The 17,866-nt window shown below is 47.5% G+C and overlaps 1 long non-coding RNA gene across 1 annotated transcript; it reads left to right on the top strand.

The window, feature by feature from the left end:
• Positions 1-1,112: 1,112 nt before the first annotated feature.
• On the top strand, positions 1,113-14,631 carry LOC143826203 (uncharacterized). Its single transcript, XR_013227030.1, has 5 exons — positions 1,113-1,259; positions 2,937-2,971; positions 8,738-8,821; positions 12,904-13,108; positions 14,237-14,631. It is a non-coding gene; the product is annotated as an uncharacterized LOC143826203 (long non-coding RNA).
• Positions 14,632-17,866: the final 3,235 nt, after the last annotated feature.

Here is a 17,866-nt window from a genome sequence, read left to right as displayed (position 1 = left end):
AACCCCAGGAGAGGTATGATTGAGCAGGGTGTGGTTGGGAAGCAGAGCTGTGGACACGCCCACCCAGGGCCCCTCCCCCTCCCGCCTTCCAGCCCATCGTTGTCTAAATTCATCATTCCTGATAAATGTTTAACACGCTTTAAAATATATTAAAAATTAACTCCTACCCATTTGGCAAACCCTTCCAGGACTGTCAAGATAGATAGATAGATAGATAGATAGATAGATAGATAGATAGATAGATAGATAGATAGATAGATAGATAGATAGATAGATAGATAGATAGATAGATAGATAGATAGATAGATAGATAGATTGATTGATTGATTGATTGATTGATTGATTGATTGATTGATTGATTCGATTTCTATCCCACCACTTTCCATAGACTCGTGGTAGCTGAGAAAGCCTGTCCTATGTACTTTGCACCTGGATTTTCCTTTGTCAATTGCCAAATTCCACTTGCAAAGGACTGATGAAGTGGATTCTTCAAGCAAAGGCTGGATACACACTTTTCTTGGATGCTTTAGGATGCTTAGGGCTGATCCTGCGTTGAGCAGGGCGTTGGACTAGATGGCCTGTATGGCCCTTCCAACTCTATGATTCTGTGATTCTATGATTCTGTGATTGAAATGGAATACTTCCGCATGTGTGAAAGTGGCCACAAGTGTGTCCTCGAGGCATCCCAGTAGAGCATTCTTGTGCAGTCCAGCCGGGGTCATCATTTCCCCTTCGCACCCTCTCCTTGCTTCCTCCAGAAAAGTTTTTTGTGTCAGGTCCACCGCATTGCCTGTTTCTCTGCCTGTCAGCTATTGACCCTGCATTAATGTTTTTTTTTTCTTTTACTTTTTCCATATTAAAAGATTTTTGGTCGTAAATGACGTAATTTTTGTCTCACACGAGAAAATATGTGGAATTCTTCCCCTCCCCTCCCCAAAGCCAGATGCCCAGCAGGTTTGAAACCCCTGTCCATGGAGTTTCTATAAATTGCATGCTGTCTGTATCAGCACCTTGCTATACCTGCTATGTCAGATAGCTTCCTGGTGGTGACGTCTCTATAAGAACAGCAGAACTGTGCACATTTCCCAGCCCTAATCTCTTGCTGGGCAAAGTCCAGAGGCCAATGAGTGAGATAAAGCCTTTCTCCAATATCTAAGTCGAAGACAGCAGAGGCTCCTGAGCAACTAGAGAAGAATGGCAACATCATGGTTAATCCATACAGAAATCCTTTGATTTACATCGTCATTTTGCTCCAGGAGGTAAGAGTCTGAAATAAATGGTGGGGGGTTGGCCTGGGCAAGATGAAGCTGGGAAGATTCTAAGATGGACGTATGGTTTCTTTTCCCCATCTCCTGCAGATACAGGGTGAGGAACGGTGGGGGAGCTATGAGCTTAAGCTACAGTTAGGATATTTTCTTCCAAAATCATTGTGAGATATTTTTACAGTGGGAGATCAGCAACAGCCCAAAGGGAGAGGATGAGGCACCTCCTCTCATTATGACTAGTTCAAAAGAGCCTGGGGTAATTGCAATTAAAGCGGAAATAAACATTTACATATATTCAAATTATGCCAGGTCAATCTGGGGCTGAAGAATCTCAGATTCATGATGTGACTAGAGAATCTGAATTTTGGATGGGGTGCTCATACTTTAGTATTTGAACTCTAAGACTAATTAACTTCTGATGGCCTTATGCTAATTAAATTCTGGAGGCCAATTAACTTCTAATGGGCCAGTTTTGATTTTGGGGAGTTTCAAATATGAAACATTTACTGAAGTTATGAGGAAGGATAGAACATTTATTCTAGATATATTATGGCTCTTTATTTCCAGGGAAAACATAAGAATATAAGAGAAGCCATGTTGGATCAGTCCAATGGACCAGTGATAGTCAACCTGTGGTCCTCCAGATGTCCGTGGACTACAATTCCCATGAGCCCCTACCAGCATTTGGACATGGACATCTGGAGGACCATAGGTTGACTACCCCTGCAATGGACCATCCAGTCCAACACTCCTTGTCCCACAGTGGCCAAAACGCAGGAGCCATCAAGAGGTCTACTAGTGGGGCCAGAACTCCAGAAGCCTTCCCACTGTTGCCTCCCAAGCACAAAAATACGGAGCATCCCTGCCCCATGTGGAGACTTTTCCAGTGGAGGCAGCATTCAAAAATGTAACCTACCACAATTCTTTCCAGCATGACAGGCTTCTGCCCCCTCATTCTAGCTTAGGTCTGGCCTAGCAACTTTCCGCATTCTGTGTAAGTCACAGGTGAACATCCCTTCCTTAAATCCAGCTCTTTCAGAATTTTGTTGTTTACAGTCCTGCTCCTCTGGGAGGTAAATTAAATTGGAGTGGTTGAGGGGCAAGATGTTAAGTTTAGAAATGCCCTTCCAATAACCTTTCTGAGACTGATTGTGCAGTGGGGTAGCATACCCCTCTGCTTCCTGTGTACTAACGGGGGAAGAAATCCCCCAACACATGGTCAGCCCCAGAGTTGTGCGTTCGCATGCACAACTCTGGGGCAGAAAGGGTCTGTCATGCCTTACTGTGGCTGGGGGGGGGGGGGTTCACAGCATGAAGATGGGATGCGGCACAATGCTATCCCACCATCATGGGGGTGTAAAAACACCCCGTTTGACTCTGCTGCGCTATGAAGTGCATGGAGCCGAACGGGGCATTTTGTGTTCCCGCTATGTGTGCATGGGCGTGGCCCAGCATAGCTGCCAATAGCACCCACACAGGGCATCAGAAGCCCTAAAGTGGACCAGGGCCAGGAGGGGGCCAGGCCAGTGGTAACATCATGCATAAGTGGGGATGTGCCCTAATGTCATGCAGGCGCAGGCCTGGCCTTTTCCCCCCATGCATAATCAGTCTGCTCCTCTTTTCCAGTCATTCACACTGAATCTCTCTGTCTCTGTCTCTGTCTCTCTCTAGGTTTCACTGTTCATCGATTATTGAGGAAACCACTTGTAAGTTCTTTTTTGACTGGTGTTCAGTAATACTAGAAGGATTCCCTGAGGTCCATGATGTTGCATCATGAGTAAAGGCTCCAAGAGGAAAGATTCAGGTCCCAGTTGAGAACAGGGTCAGGAAGTCTTATGAAAAGGTTATTGAAGTGAGAGTATGTAACAACAGTGTCAGAACTTACAAACAGAGTGTGTGTGTGTGGGGGGGGGATCTTTCCTGCAGCTTAATCTCTGCTGATGCTTTATGTTAATGAAGCCAGATGTGATTAGGGATGCACGTTTGATTAGGGATACTCCTAGTTTTGTGAAAATGGATCGAAAGACACCTCATTTTGTACAGGAGTGTGCATGTGAATAAAGGAACTTTTTTCTCCCTCCCAAATTACTGCAACTCAAAGAGCACCCAATAAACTGAATGAGCAATAGATTGGGGGAAGGGGGGGTGAGCAAAGGAAATACTTCTTTACTCAATTAGTGGTTAATTAGTGGAATTTACTGCCAGTGGATGAAATGATGGCCATAGGATGGACAAAGTCATGGAGGAAAGGGCCACCAGTGGGCTGCTATCCATGGTGAGTAAGGAAAACCTTACTCTCTGAATACAAGGGGAAGGCCTTGACCTCTATGCTCTATTTCTTGGCCCTCCAGAGTAACCAGCTGGCCACGGTGAGAAACAGAATGCTGGACTTAGATGGCTCCAGCAGGGCTCTTCGTATGCCCCTAAGACCTAAACCTGCCACTCCCCTCTTACCTTACTGCATGCTGTGGCTTTAAACATTTATACTTAGGGTTGCCAGTTCCAGATCTCGTGACTACAGCATGTGTTAAAATATCCTGTGCAAAGCTGTGCTCTTCCAGACTAATCTGAAGATAAGAAGATGTTATTCTAATGCACACTGGATGACAATACATGGAACAGAAAAATATACCCAGGACTTCTGTAGGTCCTTGTTTAGTCTATATTAGGATTCTTATTTTAGGGGCATGTTTGCTCCAGCCCAAATTGGCATTGTAACCCAATGGAAATTTTCCACAAGGCAGGGAAAAGACAGCCTACACTGGGTGAATCTGGTGAAGGTTTTTCCTGCAGTGAGTGAGTGAACTTATTTGAGAGTCAGTGGACTTTGGGTTATTTTGACAGCTGTTATTGTGATTTATTATTATATATCTTTGTGACTCATTGTGTTCTACTGATATATATTAAATACGCTGTACATGCAAGCCTCCACGTATCGTTAACTTTTTACATTATTCTGTTTACTTTTGAACCATATACCCCTTGAAGGCTGACAGCCTCATATTTATACATCTAACCTGGATTACCTGCTGTACCAGAACCAGGCTCAGAGAAAAATGCTTAAAGCCCTGAAGTGTAGCACAGTAAGTGGTGGTGGTGGGGGAAGCAGAATTTAGTTTTCCTCAACTGCACAGTCCATTTTTATTTAAAATGGATCAAGATCCCCTTGCCTAATGTTCCTTCGAGACACTGGCCCACATGACTCCTATTGGCAACCAATAGACTTCTCCTTCCCTTCCAAATTGACTCCATTCCATCCCTTGCCATGATCTGGCTGGAGACGGAGGGTATAATGATTTCTACTTGCTTAGTCCTCCTCAAAAGAAGGACCACGTGCATTATTGGTGCCCTCCTCGTCCCCCCATGAATTAAGAAACCTGATGGGAAGTAAGTATTGGGGTCACTGTAGGTGGGCAGATAGTTGTGACTTCCTGCATTGGGCAGGGAATTGGGCTAGATGACCCTTGAGGTCCCTTCTAACTCTATGATTCTACGATTCTGTGATTCTAAGTAGATTCCTTTAAAATATGTGTCAAAGGAGCATTTTACCGATACCGTGGATCACCAAGAATAAAAGTAAAATAGTTCTAGATAATAGAATAATAGCATTGGGTCTATACAAGCCATCTAGCCCAACCCCCTGCTTAATGTAGGATCAGCCTCAAGCATCCAGGATAAGGATCTGTCCAGCCGCTGCTTGAAGACCGCCAATGAGCGGGAGCTCACCTCCTCCTTTGGCAGTCAATTCTACTGCTGAACTACTCTGACTGTGAAACATTTTCTCCTGATATCTAAGCCAATATCATTCTCCATGTAGTTTAAACCCATTACATCAGATAATCCTCTACTGCCAACAGGAACCTTTCCCTACCCTCCAAGAGACAGCCTTTCAAATACTTCAAGAGAGCAATCAGGTCCCCTCTCAAGCTCCTCCTCCCCAAGCTGAACATTCCCAAGCCCCCCAGCCTGTCCTCCTAGGGCTTGGCCCCCAGGCCCCAGATCATCCTCGGTGTTCTCCTCTGACCCCTCTCCATTTTGTCCATGTCCTAAATAAAGGCTGAACTCTTCCCTAGAAGCTAAAGTGACTAAACCAAATACTCCGGTCACATTATGAGAAGATGAGAGTCACTGCAGAGGACAAAAATACTAGGAAAACGTTGAGGGAAGCTGGAAAAAAAGGAAGACCCAACAAGAGATGCAGGGACTCAGTTAAAGAAACCATGACTTTCAGTTTGCGAGGCTGTTCATGATGGGATGTGGCAGGATGATTTGACAGAGCTGTCAAACTAGATGGGGCCCAGCTGAGGCTGCTGTGATGCAGGAAGATGGAGTCCCCAGGTGTAGCCAATTAACTCCGTAGACAGGCTGCAGTTAAGCAAGGCAGAAAGGGCTCTCAGCGTGGGTGCAACCTCTGCACAAGCCCACCTGCCAACTTGACTCTGGTTCCTGACCTGCCCTTGCTTCAGCAAAGCTCTGCCCGACTGATCTCTGGTCTCCTGACTTCTGCCATGGCTTCTTGGATAACGACTATTTATTTATTATTATATTTATGGTAATTGGACTTCGTTCTGGCTGTGACCCTGACTCCCCAGTTCCCGACTTCGGATAGCTAGTGGACTACTCCCCCGGCTCTCCCCTGGACTTTGATCTGACTGACTGACCAACTGGTGTTAAGACCTGAACTTGGACTCTGTGCTTGGTTTGTGAATTGGGCATGGCTTACTGGCTGAGGGTGTAGCTATTTGGACTGTCATTGGGTGTGCCCGGCTAGGGCAGCACAGTATCTGATTATTTGTCTGTGCCCTACCCCTAGCCCTAACTCTAGCCCTAACCCTCATCATGGAGGAGAGCAGATGTGTGGTGAGGGAGCTCTGCCAGCGTCCGTGAGTTTGGGGGAAAAAACCAAACAAACAGCCCGAAAAAGGGGGACCAGAGTGGAGGAGGGGGTGCCACAACATCAAGGGACTATAACAATGGAGGAGAATAGCCCAGGAGGAGAGGAGTTGTGGCAAACTTTGGAATTCGTAAACAGGGACACAGCAAATAACTGTCCAGCCCGACAACACCGGCTGCAGCGGACAGTAGACAGTGTTACCTGGTGGGAGAGGCAAGAAAATGTAGTGGCAGTGGGCTATAGGCGCTGCAAGAAGCTGGCACTGGTCCATGAATCAGAAGGGGACCCCCAGTACTGGGGGAGGGCACCCTACAGAGGGGGAAACTGTAACAGAGAGTGGGAAAATCACAGTAAAGCTCCATAAAACGGTGCTAGCACAGAAGACGCAGGCAGGACACCCGGAAGACCAGGCAGGCAGCCAAAGTCGGCGCAAAACATGATGGAGGCGGGCAGGCAGAGGCCAAGCCCCACAGCCCCTTGCCCTCCTGGCAACGCGGAAAGCACGGGGGCAGCAGACAGCTAACACTTTGATGCCACGGACTTCCCCCCACTGTCTCAAGGAGGGAGCCCCAGCGACTGCACCACAGCACCATGACACCCAGATGGGGGCCCAGGCTCTCCAAGCACTGAGTTGGGCCCCAGGGGAGAAAGTCAAACAGCTCCCGGGGAAGCAGGTGGACCCCCGCACCATCAGGACACCACGGGAACTTCTGACAGGCAAGCATGTGCCAGGGACCCTCGAGCAGCCATGGTAAGGGTGCCACGGGCCCCAGGGTGTGACAGCCCCTGCCAATGGAGCCCCCCCACCCCTCCACCCTTCTGGATGGCAGTGGCCAGGTGACAGGGGACCAAGGACAGTGCAGGGCCACTCCCACAGCACTGCTATGGTGACCCGGACAGCACCAGAAGGGCCCCAGCAGCCAGAGAAGTCCTAACAGCAGTGGCAGCGCACGGCAGTCACCGTGCTGGCCACTATGGGGGCACACCGAGCCTTCTGGAGGTACCTGGCAGCCAGAATCGGTACCTGGCAGCCACAAGGCCAAGCTGAAGGCTCAGCAGCGGTTCGAGGATATGCCACAGGAATTTTTTTTTTAGGGCTAGGGTTAGGGTTAAGGGGACTTTGGGTGGGGCTAGCCCCTCTGCCTCGCCGCCCCTGTCCCGTGTCTCCTGTCCTCCTTCCCCCAAGTGTTTATTGGGAGCCTTTCTATGATTTTACATAGTTGGTGTCAACATTCCGCCTCATTGCATTACACAGTGTGTTTCCCTTTCCTCCCCCCTCCCCATGTCCGTCTCAGTGTCCATCATCTGTTTTCCGTGGTCCTGTCCGTATTCTGACCCATTGCCTTCATTTCAGGTGCCGGCCCACTTTGGTTGCGGTGCTGTGCAGCTGCCCTCCCCTCCCCTGCCTTCCCCCCATTCCTGATTGGTGGTGATGGTGGCAGCCATGGCAATGGGCGTGTGGTGTGCCATGCTCCCCCCTTTGCATGTCCCCCCTCAGTGGTGGGTTCTCTGTCCCCCCCCCCCATCCTGACTCCCTTCCCACCCCCGTGCCTGTGCAAGTCCGCTGCTGTTGTCCGTCCGGTGCATCGTCTGCTGCCTGCCCCTGGCTGCCCCTTGTGAGGGCACTGTCTGTATCCCTCTGGGGTCCCCCACGTGATTTCCCGTGGGTACCCATGCCCTTCCCTGTGCCCCATGGGCCCATGCCCCCCCGCCCATCCCACCCGCTGCCCATAATACGTCATTGTCCGTTTCCCTTTTGTAGTTCATTGTCCTGCAACGTACGGCCTCAGGATGTCCCAGACGAGTTCCAGGCTGTTCTGGTCGCCCTCCTCCCCCGGGGTCTGTCACTGTCTTTGCCACCACTACTGCTGCTGCCGCCGCCTGTGCATAGAGCTACCCTATGAGCCGGCACTGCCTGCCATTTCAGCTTTCATAAGGGTTAAATTATGGGCAGAAAGGAGCCAGCTGGATATTAGGGGATTAAAAAAAAAAATTTTTTTTGCAGTCCGAGTAGTTCAGTAGTGGAATCGGTTGATTAGAAAGGTGGTGAGCTCCCCCTCATTGGCAGTCTTCAAGCAGCGACTGGACAAACACTTGCCAGGGATACTTTAGGATGATCCAGCATTGAGCAGAGATTTGAACTGGGTGGCCTTTTTGTCCTTTTCCAGCACTATGATTCTAAGGTCTTTTCTGTTCAAGGCTGACTTTTGGCAACCAGCAACAACAAGGTCAATTTGGGATAGAAGAACCTGGCTGCTTTGGATCTGCATGGTGTTCCACACCAACTTCAGCTGGGAGATATAGCCTTCTTTAATAGAGTGGATTGACTGAGTTAGTACCCTGAAGTTCCTGAGGTTGAATGAATCTCAATGGATAGATGTAGAAATGCATCAGTGATGCTAGTGGGTCCACCAAGCCTTAGCAGGGCACGGGATGGACGGGATAAAGGAAGAGAAAGGAGCAAACAACAGACCCCCCCCCCAAACAGTTTCTCCATAGCTCTGTCTACACACCCATTGAAGAGTTCCTGTGATGTCTCATATTCTATCTCACACATTCGTCTCTCTCCTTTTCCAAGGTGTATCTATGGTTTCCGCTTTTTGGATAGTTGCTGTTTTAAAAAAACGGAAATGCTTGAGATTTCAGACTCACCATTCTTAATGTAAGTAAATACTGGGCATTTCTACTAGCAGTGGTCTCAACAGAGGATGGTGGCATCGATCATACCAAACAAGGGATTGGATCGGCCAAGTCAATGCTGAATCAGAACATACCAGCTCAGGGCACAGAGTTAATGGAAATCAAGCTGCGACAAAGTTGTTGTTTTTTCCCCCACCAACAGGTTGTTGTGGCTGATAAATATTGTACATTGCTCAGAATTTCAAAGACTTAACATGTCTCTAATATGGAACTTCAGTGATGAGGGAAGTTTCACCTGTGGAAATTCTAGCTGTGATACATGAACACATGAGATGGCATTTGACTGAGTCAGATCACTAGTCTGGACATGCCTGGACTAGTCATCAAGTCTGGACATGCCAGTGGCGGGAGAATGACAAGGGCAGGATTCACTCAACTGCTGAACCTCCAACAGACATTATTTATTTATTTACTAGAAATATAGCCCATTGCACTCTGAAATGCAATGGGTGCTAGGAGCGGCTGGAGTTTCGGAAGAAGGAGGAGATCTTGGTCTGTTCTTTGCCTTTCCCCCCGCCCCCATCCTCCGAGGCTTCGGGGAAGGGAAAGGAGGCCGGCCAGCCCATCTCCGACGCGTCAGCTGGGCTCCTTCGCCCTCCCCAAAGCCTTGCCCCCCCTTCCCAGCCAGCTCGGAGGCTTCGGGGGAGACAAAGGAGCCCGGGCGCCGTGTCTCCAACATGTCGGCCAGGCTCCTTCGCCCTCCCCAAAACTTTTGCGCCCCCCGCCCCCTTCACAGCTGGCTCGGAGTCTTCAGGGAAGGCAAAGGAGCCCGGGCAATGCATCTCTGACATGGCGGCCGGTCTTCATTGCCCTCCCCGAAGCCCTTGTCCCACTCTCCCCCTTTCCCTCCCCCACCTCCTCCCCCTCCCACCCCCACCCGGACCCAGCCCCAGCCCCAGCCCCAGCCCCAGCCCCAGCCCCAGCCCCAGCCCCAGCCCCAGCCCCAGCCCCAGCCCCAGCCCCAGCCCCAGCCCCAGCCCCAGCCCGGCCACCTACCTGGCATGTCAGCGGGCAGCCACTAATGGCAGTAGTGGGCTGAAGTCAGCAAAGGTGAGGGGGGGGGTCGGGGGGTCGGGAGGTCAGGAGGTGTTTCGTGCCTCCCTATTCGTCAGTCTGGGGCCAAGGGGCCAATCAGCAGCTGCGTTGTGTATGGCTGCTGATTGGCCCCTTGGCCCCGGATTGGCAAGCAGAGGGCCGAATTGGCAGGCATGAGTACGGGGGCAAGGACCAATGGTCCCCCTTCACATCCCAGACACAGCCCCCCCCTACCCCCCTTAGTGTTTTATTTATACCGCTCCCAGAGCGGTTACAGATTATATTTATAAACTGCCCTCCCCTGGGGCTTAGGATGGTTTACATAAAACAGGGAAAACAATGCAGATAACTCAGTAGTTATAAACTATAACAATACAATGATAACAATAGAACAATATAATAGAATAGTAGAACAATGGTGAGAACATAACTTCAACTACAGCATGCTGACAGCCCCGTGGGTTGGATGAATCGGTGGTGGATTTCATGGGAGGGAGGCTCGGGGTCCAATGGAAGGTGATTGTTTCAGGTTGACCTCAACCAAATGCCAGGTGGAGGAGCTCTCTTTTGCAGGCCCTGCAGAATTGTTCTCTTTCCATTTGGGCCCTGATCTCCTCTGGGAGCCCATTCCACCAGGTGGGGGCCAGGATGGAGAATGCTCAGGCCCTGGTTGAGATCAAGTGAGCTTCCTTGGGGTTGGAGATAGTGGAGCATAAAGCTCTTTGAAGGGTGTAGGCAGAAAGGCGGTCTTTCAGGTACACTGGTACCATGTATGGCCTTAAAGGTGATTACCAGAACATTAAGCCTAATCCGGAATTTGACTGGAAACCAGTGTGGCTGTTGGAGGATGGGCCAAATGTGTAGTTTCCAGGTCAAGGTTAAGGGCAGGCCTGCATAGAGCAAGTTGCAGAAGTCCAGTCTAGAGGTGACTGTCGCATGGATCACGGTGACTAGGTGTTCCGGGGCTAAGTAGGGAGCTAGTGATAGAATGCCAGCCATGTTACTTTCATGACCTGAGCCTCCATTGAGGGGAGGTATCGAGAATCACACCCAGGATCCTGGCAGAGTGAGCCACTGATAGCTACACTCCATTCAGGTTGGGTAGGCGCGCTTCCTTGCTTGGACCCTCTCTGCCCAGCCACACTACCTCTGTCTTTGGTTGAGCTTCAGACAACTCTGTTTGAGCCACCTCATCACAGCTTCCAGGCAGCTGGCTAATGTTTCCGGGGGAGAATCCATTAGGAGGAAGAGCTGGGTGTCATCAGCATACTGGCGACAACCCAGGCCAAACTTCCGCACCCGTTGAGCAAGAGGACGCATAAAGATGTTGAATAGGATTGGAGAGAGAACTGCTCCATGAGGGATTCTACACGCAAGCTGGTGGCGGTTTGATGCATTCTCACCTATTGTTACCCTCTGTCCGCGATCCCAAAGAAACGAGATCAGCCACTGAAGGGCTGTCCCTCTAATCCCAGCATCAGCAAGCTAGAAGCTCATGGTCGACTGTGTCGAACGCTGCTGGGAGGTCTAATAACACGAGCAGCACCGACCGACCCTGGTCCAATTGGCAACAGAGGTCATCCATCAGGGTTACTAACACTCTTTCTACCGGACTGGGATGGGTCTAAGACTGCAGCTTCTTCCAAGAATGCTGGCAGTTGGTCCACGACAGCCCTTTCAAGCATCTTCCCCAAAAATGTATGCTCCCCAAAGAGCACTAAGATCTTGTGACCAAGATCCCCAAAGAGGTAAAATTCATCCCTGGCCCTGGCTTGGTCGAATGCTCTGCCAGATGACACCAGGGTCCTGTAGAACCTTAATCAGCTCCACAGGGCCTGCAAGAGAGTAGTTCCCTCAGGCATGCAGTTGAGGTCACAGTTAACACTGAGAAGATGCTGGCCTCCCTGCTCAAAATTCCACCCGAAGGCAACATCTTAACCAGGGGTAGTCAAACTGTGGCCCTCCAGATGTCCATGGACTACAATTCCCATGAGCCTCTGCCAGCGAATGCTGGAGAATGCTGGCAGGGGCTCATGGGAATTGTAGTCCATGGACATCTGGAGGGCCGCAGTTTGACTACCCTGCCTTAAATACTCCATATCCCCCCCCAGAATTCCATCTTAATATTTTATAAGAAGACTAGTTGAATTTCAAAACTAAATTTTAGATTTTAAATTGTATTATATTTAATTACTTTGAAAGAAAGAAAGAAAGAAAGAAAGAAAGAAAGAAAGAAAGAAAGAAAGAAAGAAAACATGACATTATTAATAATAATCATTATCCTACTGTTGTATATTTTATACTCCTATATTATTGCATCATCATTATCATAATAAGTAGTCTGTATTCTTAACATTTCCACATTATTTCCAAAGCTGTGCTCCAAAGGAGCTAGCCTTGGATGCAGAACGAAATGCCTGGGAAATGTCAGCTTTCACTTAAAAAACATGAGCCATTTTCATAACATGCTCAAAGACTGCTAAATTTGATTAATCGGATGAGGCCTTGCTGCAGTCACTGGAGCTGAACATTCCGAGGCTTTGTTGATCTGCATCCAAACAGCTTGAGCACATCTGGCATAGAGATATTTCCTCTGTGTAGGTATAGACATGCATTTTTTTTCTCAACACTAACAACAAAAGCATCACGTCATCACCAAAATAAAAGATTAACACATTACATGAATAAATTTTAAAAATTCGCTCCTACCCATTCAGAAAACCCTTCCAAGGCCATCAAGAAGCCACAGGGTTTACGAAACCTTGGTTGGGACAGTCTGCCCTATGGGGCTGCCATAAGTTCGCTGTGACTTGATGGCACTTAGATCCATAGGTCATTTGTATAATACAGGGTAGGGAAATGAATGATCTCTTTGTGATGGAGAATATTGATCATTATATCTTACTGGCAAGGTAGAAAGAACAGAGCAGGTGAGGATGTTCTTGTTGGAGCTTCATAGGTCTAGGAGAAAGCCTGTTGTGAAAATCTCCTTTCTTTCTCTCTGCCCAGTCTCTTTATAGTCGTCTTTGGAATCATGAGCTTTACCATATTTTTGGTGATTTGTATGAAATGTTACAAAATGTGCATGGAATCTGAACCATCCCAACCACAAGGACCAGCAAGGAACCGACCCATTCCATCTATACCTTCTGTCCCACCTGTAAACATAGCTCCACCACAGCTCCAGGCCTGCGACCCTCCACCCTATAGTGAGGTAAGTGTATGTTGCATGTGTGTGTTTGTGTGGGGGAGGAGCATTCTACACAAGAATTGCTTTGTGCAAACCCTTGGAGCTGCATGGACAAATGCCTTGTGAGACAGGGGATTGCAGGGAAGAAAGGAAATGGGTGTGGTTGGTTGAAAAAGCTGGCTGTATGCCACCCACTGGATGATGAGTTTTGACAAGGAAGAAAATGTGGTCATTTCTCAGCAAGTCTGAGCCAACAAAAATGGCTGATGACAAAATGGAAGGCATTGATAGGAAAACCATTAACATCTGAGTTAATTCTTTCAAAATGTAGTATTAGGAGAAAAGCCAACCCGATACGTTATGTGAATATTTTTTAAAAATAATTCCTTTTCCACCAAGCATATCCCAAAAGTCAAGCACAGTTGGCCTTGGTTAGTTTTTGCATGGGAGAGTACCAAGAACAAACACAGACACCGGCCTTCTACTGAGTCAGACCGTGGGTGCATCAAACTCAGAACTGTTTACTTGGACTGACAGAGGCTCTCCAGGGTCCTGGCAGAGGTCGTTCACACTGCCTGACCCTTTTAACTAGAGATGTCAGGGATTGAACCTGGGACCTTCTGAATGCCAAGCAGATTCTCTATCCCTGCCACGGCCACTGTGTGGAGGCGGGCAATGAGCCACAAGGGGAGGGCGGTCTATAAACATCATACATAAATATAAATAAATAAACAAACCACCTCTGTTTGCCTCCTGCCTTAAAAACCTTATGATGTTGCCATAAGTTGGCTTTGACTTGTTGGGACATTACACACAGACACAGCACAAGATTTGATCATTGCAACCGTCGCATGAGATAATTTAGCAGAGAGAGTCTTTGGCCCTAATTCATCCTGTAAGTTTTGCGTGTGGGTAGGGATTTGAACCGAGATCTCCCTGCTCCTTCTTGCCCCTCCACAACACTGCATGTCTCCTGTATAGCTTGCTTGCAGGAGAGGAAAGAATTGTGAAGAGCTCGACATGCACGGTGGTCACTGATTTCAAAAATCTCCACTTCAATCTCCTAATGGCTGCGGGGGGAGGGGGGAGGTGTGCTGAGGAACCTTACAGAGGAAAGGGTAGCATTGAACCGTTTGGTAATGTTTTCTTTAGGTCATCAGCAAGCCATACTTTTGCCCAGTTCCCATGGGGCAGCCGCCCTGTTATGACAACATTGCCATGGAAGATCTTTCCTCTCTGGAGAGGCCTGAGCCTCCATTATCAGCACTCAAGGAAGTTAATTTCTGAAAGACCTTCAACGTCTGCTGCATTACCCTGAAACATTTTTGAAAACACAAGAGCCATGATGGATCAGCCCAAGACAGATCTCAGTCAGCATTGCCTTTCCTCAGACTGTCCTCTAGGAAGTTCACCTGCCAGTCATGGCCTTTCTCCGTGGTTTATTCCGAAGATGTGGTTTCCTGATTCTACTCCTGAAGGTTCCAGACCAATGTAACACAAATTGTCGAACTCCTTATAAAGCCATCTGAAATGGTGACAATCGTTAACTGTTCAAGTCGTAATTTCTATACAGTTTTACATTGTATTAAGGAGGATCTGTCCTAAAGCCACCGGCCATGAGGTCTGAACATGAGCAACTTCTGGAGTTATCATCAGTGGAAGAAAAGTGTTTCACTGCCCCCAACTCTCCCGGATTAATCCTTGATCAAAACAAGTTACTTAGAATCAACTGTTGAACGGTTTGGCAACATGGTGTAGTTGTGAAGGGGGGTGGACTCTAGGGTTGGGCGCTTTGGCGCCTGAAGCAGCCGGTCTTTCCCGGCGCAGCTCCACATGGAGCTTGCTGGGGAACCTTAGGTCAGTCACAGTTCGCTCAGAGCTCTCTCAGACCCACCTCCCTCACAAGGTGCTTGTTGTGGGAAGAGGAAGGGAAGGCAATTGGACGACTCTTAGGTAGAGAAAAGTAGAGTATTAAAAAACCTCTCTTTTTCAATGTAAGGGGGGGGGAGGAAAGGCTGTTACCCCAGATGCTGTAACTGTGGGGGAATTAGCAGAAAGAGAGGGGGAATAAACTAGCGAGGACCTTTTGCGAATGTTTATGAGGTGATTGCACCCTTCTAGGAACCCAAGGCAGATGACAAAACATTGAAAATAAAGAATATGTAGTTTTATTAAAGAAAAGCACACACACAAATGACAGACTGTATGCAATTACGCTAGGCTTTCTCAACCAAAGTTTCAGGAAACCCTGGGGTTTCTCAATGGTTTTGGAAGGGCTTCCAAAGTGAGTGGGAGTTAATTCATGTGTGTATCTATCTATCTATCTATCTATCTATCTATCTATCTATCTATCTATCTATCTATCTATCTATCTATCTATCTATCTATCTATCTATCTATCTATCTATCTATCTATCTATCTATCTATCCATCTATCCATCTATCCATCCATATCTATATCTATATCTATATCTATATCTATATCTATATCTATATCTATATCTATATCTATATCTATATCTATATCTATATCTATATCTATATCTCTATAAATTGTTAAACATTTTATCAGGTGATATGACCATATATGGTCCTGCCAATCTACCTTCCTCTCCCAAAATGGCCAGTGATGGGACTGGAGGGAGTGGGAGAGGGAGGGGCCCCAGGTAGACATGTACATAGCTCTGCTTCCCAATGAGATTCCGTATGATGGTGTCACTTCTGGGGTTTCTCAAAGCCTGAAGACTGTTTCAGGGATTTCTCAACAGTAAAAAGGTTGAGAAAGGCCAAATTACACTTATACACGTGTGCAGACAGAGAAATCAGGTAGGAAATGACTATGTTTCCGGGGAAAGGGGGCAGCAAGGGTATATGGATGTGGGGAGCACAGAAGGAAGAAGCAGAACAATGCGAATGAGATAGCATTCGGGTTGGATGTCTGGCAGGATCCAAGGTTACCAGAGGTGATTTGGGATGCCTGGGTCTAGGGATTTATATCCTTTCCCTAACCAGATATGTGGTGAAAAGTTAGGTAGGCTGAAGTTGACTTTAGACAAAAGATGTGATTGCCCTCTGATTGATATGACAAAAGATTTGACCCTTCTAGGATGGTGAAGATCAAAGTTAACTAAGAAGGAGATTTGGGGAAGAATGGAAAGCTTTGAGAAGGTTCTGCACCTGGGTTGAAATACTAATATCTAGCTGATGAATGTAATAAAACTCTTGGCAGGCTGGCCTGATGGTGGGGACTTCTGGGGTGAAAAAGCATTTCTAAGGGATCTGCCAGGTATCACTTTAGCAGTACAATGGTTGGAATGGGGAGGAATGAAATGAAGGAGGATGCTCTTTGTCTTGAATGAAGATGGGTCAATGCTTCCTAGAAAAAGAGTAAGGACATGGGAGGACCACTGCAGGGACAAGAAAGTGACATTGCAACAGGTGATAAAGAGAGGGCTGACCTGCTCAATTCCTACTTCTCAGTCTCCTATTGCAAGGGAAATTTTGCTCATTATGGCTAAATCATATCAGGTGATGAGGGATGGGGGTTGCAGCCCAGGATCACTATAGGGGTAGTCATAGAATCATAGAATCATAGAGTTGGAAGGGGCCACACAGGCCATCTAGTCCAACCCCCTGCTCAACGCATGATCAGCCCTAAGCATCCTAAAGCACCTTAAACATCAGGATCAGGATACAGGATGATCTTGACAGGGTAGAAAACTAGGCTAAAATAAATTTAAATAGTGAAAAATATAAAGTTCTGCATTAGGTGGGAAAAATCAAATGCATCATTACAGCGTGGGGGAAATGTAAGTTTACCTTTTTTGGAACATGCTTCTTAGGGAGTTTATTTACACTTCTGTGACTGGGCTATATTAACCAAATATTCCAATACAATTAACTGCTTTGATTAAAGCAGACCACAAGAAGAAAGCATCTTTTCCCCATCACACATGTATATTTATTTAGAAATGGTGTATTTTAAATATATATTTTTTCTATGTTGATTTAAGAGCCTCTTGTGGCGCAGGGTGGTAAGGCAGCAGACATGCAGTCTGAAGCTCTGCCCATGAGGCTGGGAGTTCGATCCCAGTAGCCGGCTCAAGGTTGACTCAGCCTTCCATCCTTCTGAGGTCGGTAAAATGAGTACCCAGCTTGCTTGGGGGTAAACGGTAATGACTGGAGAAGGGAATGGCAATCCACCGTGTATTGAGTCTGCCAAGAAAACACTAGAGGGCGTCACCCCAAGGGTCAGACATGACTCGGTGCTTGCACAGGGGTTACCTTTACCTTTACCTTTTATGTTGACTTGCCAGTGACCTCTTTGAGGTGGTTTACAGCTAAAACAAAATCAATAAACCATTAAAGGAAAAAAAACAGGGCATAAAACAAACACCAAACTAAAATGGTTATCATGCAAACCCCAAGATCCATGGTTAAAAGGTGATAAAAGGAAAGTAAGTGTCAGGGGTGCTTCAGGGAAAAGGACATTCCAACAGTGAAGCATCACCACCATAAAACCCTTCTCTGTTTACCACCTTAGTTTTGTAGGGAGGGACACAAGGAACTAGGCTTGAGCCAGCATTACTGATGGCCTGGATATAGTTGACATTTCTGAGTTAGGAAATTCCAAAAGATTTGAGGTGGATCCTGGGAACTTGACACTAGGGGTAGGGAGAGATCTCATAGGGGGCTACACCATACAGTCCACCTCCCAAAGCAGCCCTTTTCTCCAGGAGAACTGATCTCTGTGGTCTGGAGATGAGTTGTAATTCTAGGGAA

Source organism: Paroedura picta, chromosome 16, assembly GCF_049243985.1.
Source record: "Paroedura picta isolate Pp20150507F chromosome 16, Ppicta_v3.0, whole genome shotgun sequence".
Lineage (NCBI taxonomy): Eukaryota > Metazoa > Chordata > Lepidosauria > Squamata > Gekkonidae > Paroedura > Paroedura picta.
The sequence above is the reverse complement of the archived record's forward strand: the minus strand, read 5'-3'. Positions and strand labels throughout refer to the sequence as shown.